Consider the following 7,416-nt stretch of genomic DNA (forward strand, 5'->3'; position numbering starts at 1 on the left):
TCTTATCTACTCGATCTCAAAGCACTCTATGAAGATGCTCCGTGCCGTTATCGCTGTTATGGGGTACTGGCCTTTTAAGGGCAGAGGAGGTGGAGAAGCCAGTGACATGTGCCCAGGAAAGTGAGTGAAGCAATCACTAGTAGAGAGGAAGTTGGTCCTGGAGAGTAATCAGTGTCTGGGAGAGGGAAGGTGTGCGTCCAGCCCAGACCACTGTCCTGTAAGAGGGGACAAAGGAGCCATGTGGAGTGGGTGGGGCAAGACTCCCCTCTTTCCCAGCCAGTGCAGACTGGTGTTCAGGGTTATGAGAGCCACCTGGGGGAGGATCAAGAGACTGACTAGTTGCCTGGGTATGTGACACAAAAGGAGGCTCCAAGCAGTGTCAGGAGGAGAACTGTTGGAGGCGTGGCTGAGAGGGAGAACCCAGCTATCATGTTGTCCCAAGCAACTGTGAAACTCCTGTACCTTGGGGCAGTTTGCAGGCTGTGAAGGCCAGGACTGGAAACAATCCCAAGGAAGACTTGGAGACCCTAAATTTCAGGGGTGAGCTCTGAGCTGGGGAATCCAGGACTTAAAGCCACAGTCCCAAGAAGCACTGTGAATCCTAAACAAGAGGGGTGAGTGGAAAGGGGCCTTTGTGACGTTCCCCCTCTGGTGTTATCTGGACCGGTGGTCTACTAGGTCACTCCAGTCCTTGACTCTGGGAGCCAGCCTTACCCTGCTCTGCTGTGAGAACCCCCACTCCTGGGCTGTTCACGCACAGCCTCTGGCACGTAAGCTGCTCCTTGGATTGTGCAACTGAATGACACTAGCCAATATCTCCGATGCCAGACACAACCCTAGGAACCTCCATCTTGCAGTGTCCAGTTATGCCTGCTGAACACTGCAAGCTTATATGAGTTCGTCAATTTAACAAAGAAATTGATATGTACCAGGCTTGTTATCCCCAGGGGAATCTCTGACACGCTTCAAACAAAATGCACTGCTTCAGGTAGAATAAACAGATTTATTAACTACAAAGATAAATTTTAAGTGATTATAAGTCACAGCACAACAAGTCAGATTTGGTCAAATGAAATAAAAGCAAAACTGCGCTGATCTTAACTCTTTCAATGCCCTTACAAACTTAGATGCTTCTCACCACAGGCTGGCTAGTGGCTCTTCAGCCAGACTCTCCCCATTGATCAGCACTTCAGTCGCTTGGTGTGGTGTCTGTAGATCTAGGTGGAAGAGAGAGGAAGAGCATGGCAAATGTCTCTCCCTTTTATCATGTTCTTTCTTCCCTCTTGGCTTTGCACACACCTCCTTTCAGAGTAAGATGAGCATTACCTCATCACAGTCCCAAACTGGCCAAAGGAGAGTCCAACAGATCCATTTGTTGCTGCCTAGGCCAGTGTCCTTTGCTCCGGTGAGGCTGCGCTGGGTTTGTCCCATACCTGCCCTGATGAAGTGTGAACTGCCTCTCTGCTCTTGGAGAGCTTTTGCGTGGGCTTATTTTAAGCCATGAGAATACTTTTTCAGCCTCATAACTATGAAAATATAACCTATAACATTACTGTAACAACAATGCTTAATGTAACATGAGCCTTCCAAAGACACCCAACACGACAAACTTTGCATTGGATACCACACAATCATTTTACAAGGATGAACATGGGGGTGCTGGGTGTTCCCCCAAGGTACAGAGCATCACAGCCGTTAAGGGAACTGAATGACAGGTAATAAATTAGACCCCAGGAGAGGGGGAATATTGTTTCAAAGACCTTGGCTGTGACTGGATTATTTCCAGGAACCTGAAGGGAAGTTGGGGCAGGGGCGTGCAGTGGCATGCTATACTGTGAGGGGGTGTGCTCAGAGACTGGTACCTGTCTACAATCCCCCATTTTACAGATGGGGAAACTGAGGCACAGAGAGGTGGGGTGACTTGCCCAAGGTGACCCAGTAGGTCTGTGGCAGAGCCAGGAATAAAATCCAGGTCTCCTGTGTCCCAGTCCAGGGCCAAAACCTTTTAATTAGATAGTCATCTCACACCTGAACAAAGAGAATTTAGACCTTATACTAGGCTGAAGACAGGGAGTTTGGATCCTCAACATTCTAGTTTTGGCTGTTCCTATTGCATAGACAAGGGATCCACTGTGAAATTCAGAAGCACATTTAGGGAGACCCTGTTGTGCCTCTGAATTTTAAGTTCTGAAACTTCAACAGAAGTTTAGGGAAGGGGTTGGATTTTGGTTTGGGTCACTTGATACAGAGAGCAATTAATCCTGAGTGGGCGACTTTGCCAACTAATTCCAAGAGAAGAGGCCACACCAAAATCATACTCCCAACATGCAATTGACAAGTGTGCAATAGACAACAGATTTAAAAAGAATCCAAAATAGTTTTAGCCTGACCTGGAAGGGTATCACACATGTGCCCTGGAATATGATCCGGGGGGGGGAACGGGGGACAATGACATTCCAACATCATAGTGCCTTATGGATAGGCCCTGTGTCCATAAATACACATGAGAAGAATCAGCAGTTCTGAGCCCACAGATTTCAACTGCCACAGGACAATGAACTGTCCATAGGTGGCAGTGTATTGCCCAAAGCTGGAAATGCTCCTAGCAAGCTCCCAAATCACACTAAGTAGGAGGAGAATGTGTTGCAAGGGTCATAGGCAATGCCTCTAGAGCATTCATGCTACTACATTCTGCAAGAGCTGCAGAGGTTTACAAGAGCTGCCCGGCACGACAGTAATACTCCCACCCAGAGGTCAAGGGGAGATCCATGCCCACAGGGACAACTTCCCAGATATTTTGGAGATTAAAAAACTCCTGTCTGTGCTGCAGCTTTTGTACCATCTGCCAAAAAGCTGTTGCTTGACTTGCTGCTTTACCCCTTCGACTTCCTCCAAATAGCTGTTTTTTCCTCTGTCTTCAGTGGCACAAACACATCACTACCCCAGAATAGTCTCCCACCCAGCAGGGCAAAGGGCCCCATTCTGTGATCACTACATCCCGATCCTCAAAAGATATTTAGGCTCCTAATATCCACTGATTTCAGTGGACGTCAGGACCCTACATACCTTTGAGGATGTGGGTCTACTATCGAGTGGTTGGAGTGATTCATCAGTGCTCCTGGATCCCTGTATTTTCCACCACCCTGAAAGGACCCACATTGCATAGTTACCCTCTCACTGCTTGAGAGCGGCACAAAAGTGACACAAAATGCTCCCTTCCCAACCCGGAGGCCCTGCACCCAGCCCAAGAACACTGGCCCTTTTTGTTCAATGTGTTGTCAGCAATGGGACTGAAAAAGTCATCTTCTTTCTCAAACTATTTGTTTCCTGTGTGTCTTTGAGATATACTGAGGAGGCCAGGGGCCTAGGCATCAAAACACCGGGTTTCCATTCCTGGCTCTGTGCCAGTGATGTCGCCTCTCTGAGCATCGGTTTCCCCATATGTGAAATGAGGATAAAGATCTCTACCTAACATGGGTCTTTACAGCACTTTGAGACTCTTGAGTGAATGGTGCTAGAAAAGTGCTAATATTTATTCCCGCATTGTGGTGGTGATTCTTGGATTAACTGCTCACTTTACTGGCATGAACATTTTTTTACACCTGTGAGCACTCGGAAGCTCATGCAGCTACAGTCTGAGGGATAAACGGTCTGCTGTAGGCAACTGCAGAAGCGCAGGCTAAGTTCAGATGTAGTGATACATTAAGGGGGCCTGAAAAAGCCCAGAGAGATACCCATATAACCAGGGAAGGGCCAGAAGACTCTGAGAAGTCCAGTAGTGACCTCTCTGAGTAGGTCAAATTAGCTGTGCAACTCTCAGGTGGAGTTTGCGGGGCTGACAGTTAGAAATATCTCTAGGAGTGGAAAGTGAGCATATTTCTTCTGGAAGTCACTGAGGAAATAAAAGACCATGGCAATGTCATTTTTCAGAGGGAGAGTAGGTCACATTGTAGGGAGAGTGGTCACTTTGGATAAGCTATTACCAGCAGGAGAGTGAGTTTGTGTGTGTGGTTTTTGGAAAGGGGGGGGGGGGGTGAGAAAACCTGGATTTGTGCTGGAAATGGCCCAACTTGATTATCATACACATTGTAAGGAGAGTGATCACTTTACATAAGCTATTACCAGCAGGAGAGTGGGGTGGGAGGAGGTATTGTTTCATGGTCTCTGTGTATATAATGTCTTCTGCAGTTTCCACAGTATGCATCCGATGAAGTGAGCTGTAGCTCACGAAAGCTTATGCTCAAATAAATTGGTTAGTCTCTAAGGTGCCACAAGTCCTCCTTTTCATTTTTGAGAGCATCACTCACTTTAAGATGCCTGCTTTCTACATCACAACACTAGAGGGCTCCAGGGTTCTGTTCTCTCTCACTGTCCTGCAGCAAAACCAGCAACTTGAAATGTTTCCTGTAAAACTGAAACTGAAGAGGGGCTGAATCCTCCTCTGAATGCACAAGATGGCATTCTGTAAATAGGTTTCAGAGTAGCAGCCGTGTTAGTCTGTATCTGCAAAAAGAAAAGGAGGACTTGTGGCACCTTAGAGACTAACAAATGTATTTGAGCAGAAGCTTCAAATAAATTTGTAGTCTGTAAGGTGCCACAAGTCCTCCTTTTCTTTTTGTTCTGTAAATAGGAGCAGTATGCCCACCATTTATACGGAAATGCAAAGCTACTCCAAATTCAGGGCTGTTCTCATTTGGTGAGTAACTGGAGAATGAGCCCCATTTTTGCTTGAAAATATATTTTTAGAGCAAAACTAGGCCCATTTTATAGTGACACTTAACCTGTTGCCAAGCAAAAAAATGGGCCCATAGAAGAGCAAAGATGGCTCTCGTTGAACAGGTGAATTGGTCTGGTGATGACTACAGCAGGGAGAAGACATGATCTCCGTATGCTGGTATTTGAAGAGTGTCAATACCAAGGTGAGAGAGGAAATACTTAGGCTGGTCTCAGGGGCACATATCAGAGAGTAATGGGATTAACTCAGGAGAGGAGACATGGAGGCTGAATGTCAACCAAGACTACCTGGCAGTGAGCTCTGTTAGGCTAGGGAAGGGAAATAGCAGAAGCCCATCTCTGGAGACATCCCAAACCAGACTGGAGAAAGGTGTGGCAAATACACTGAAGAGAACAATCCTGCACTCAGCCCCGGTGGGGCAGCACTACGTGGAGCAGAATAAGCTTTTCTCTGGGTCTGACTTAAATTCTAACACAAACACGACTTTGTGTTACAGTGAAGGCTGCTGAAGAACAATCACCACCTCCCCACATGCTAAAATAGCAGGAAATGCATAAGTCTGTCAAACCCACTGCACAACAACCACCAAATAACAACGCAGAGAAAGAACAATCTTCATCTGGCCCCATTCAATACATGGTCAAAATCCATCACACTCATGAGCAAACAGGTCTCCCACTGTGACGAAGTGGGAATGTTCTTAATGTCTCCTTTGAATACTGTGTGTGCCTCAGTTTCCCCAATGTGTTACTCAAGTATTTAGGTGGTGGGCTAAGCATGTGTGATCATTGCAGAAACCCCTAGAGGGCATGTGTGACTGCTGCCTGGCTGCCTGGGACAGTGAACAACCGACACTGTAGCCTGGCAACCGATGGCTAGGTCCCCTCCGCTGCAAGAATCAGCAGGAGGTGTTGCTGCAGACCAGGTGACCTGCTGGCCCAGGAAAGAGATAAAGGAATGAGGAGGGGCAACCCACGTGTCTGGGGTCAGGCAAATGGAATTGGTCAGTCTCCTGTTGGGATTCAGAGATGGGAGTTCAGGGCACCAGGCCCTGAATCCCCCAAGATAGACTTTATTGAATGATCCCGCTTTCTGTACTAGCAAGCTCTGTCCTATGCTGTGTTCCTGTTGACTAATAAACCCTTCTGTTTTACAACACTGGCTGAGAGTCACTGCTGGCTGCGGAGTTAGGGTGCAGGGCCCCTCCTGGGGTCCCGTCCATGTGTCCCCACTCTGGGAAATGCACGGTGAGAACGGGGGAGTTGAACACTCCAAGGTCAGACCCAGGAAGGCCTTAGCCAAAAAGGCTTCTTGCCTTGATGATAAGGGGAAGTAGTGATAAGGAGAGGGCTATAGCAGAGTAAAGGTGCTGCTTTCGTGGCGGGGCTTGAATATTTAGATTTCCTGAAGCCTCTGCTTCAAGTCTCAGCAAGGTCTCCTCGCTCCTTCCTTCTTCCAAACTAGATTGTCCTGAGCACCAGACTGATTAATATGTGAATTTCTTAAATGGGTGAGTCTCTAAAAACTATGGGTATTACAAGTGTTCCATCTTTTTTCTTAAGAGCCAACCATGTCCTTGGTTAAAACTTCCCCTTCCATTCTATGGTTGTGCAGTGTATTGTGCACCTTGCTGTTCCTCTCCCTCCCCCCCACACCCCAGAAGTGGGTGCATTTCAGTTGTCTTAGTTACAGTGCTCTATTGGGACCCGACAGGACGAAACCCACTATAGAAATGTGAAATCTGTGGGAGGCTGTTCAAACTTTTATTTCTATTCCAAAATAAGACAAAACAGCAGAAGAAGCAGGGCAAGACAGTGCCATATAGTTCAGGAAATACGGAGAACATACTGATTCATGTAGCGAGCAGCAGTCAAAGAATTCAAAGACATAGGGGGAACGTGTTCACACTACGCCAGGGAGGAACGTACATACGTGAGAATGAAAAGAAAAAGTGGGACTGGGTAGGTTCTGGTCTCACGCCAGTGTATATGTGGAAGAATTCCATTGACCTGAGCGGCATTCTCCTGGCACAGCTGAGAGCAGACTCTGGATAGCTCCCATATAGCTGAGGAGTTGGAGAATATAAACTGTGCATGGCTGCTTGGGGACTTTTATGAAACAGTCCAATGGCCTGATGCCATGGAGATACCTCCACCCTGCTGATGTAATCAGGGGTCCCAGGGCTGGGGGATGGTGAGGCAGGCACAGGGGCTGGGCAGACAGGAGCAGGGGATGCACAGGGGTTGGAGGGCATGGGTTGTGGGGCAGGGGTAGCCCCATTCGGGGCAAGGATGGGAGTTTAGGGCTGCCAGGTGTCCAGTTTTCAACTGGAACACCCTGTCAAAAAGAGACCCTGGTGGCTCCAGTCAGCACTGCTGACCAGGCCAATAAAAGTCTGGTAGGTGGCACAGCGGGGCTAAAGCAGGCTCCCTGGAAGCAGCCAGCATGTCCGGCTCCTAGGCGCAGGGGCAGCCACAGGGACTCTGCGTGATGCCCTGAGCACCGGCTCCACAGCTCCCATTGACCAGGAACTGCAGCCAATGCAAGTTACGGGGGTGGCCCCTGCAGGCACAGGCAGTGCACAGAGCCCTCTGGCCCCTCCACCTAGGAGCTGCTTCTGGGAAATGCTGCTTCCAGGAGATGCCTGAGGTAAGCACCACATGGAGCCCACACACGCTGCC

The sequence above is a fragment of the Caretta caretta genome, chromosome 7 (assembly GCF_965140235.1).
Source record: "Caretta caretta isolate rCarCar2 chromosome 7, rCarCar1.hap1, whole genome shotgun sequence".
Lineage (NCBI taxonomy): Eukaryota > Metazoa > Chordata > Testudines > Cheloniidae > Caretta > Caretta caretta.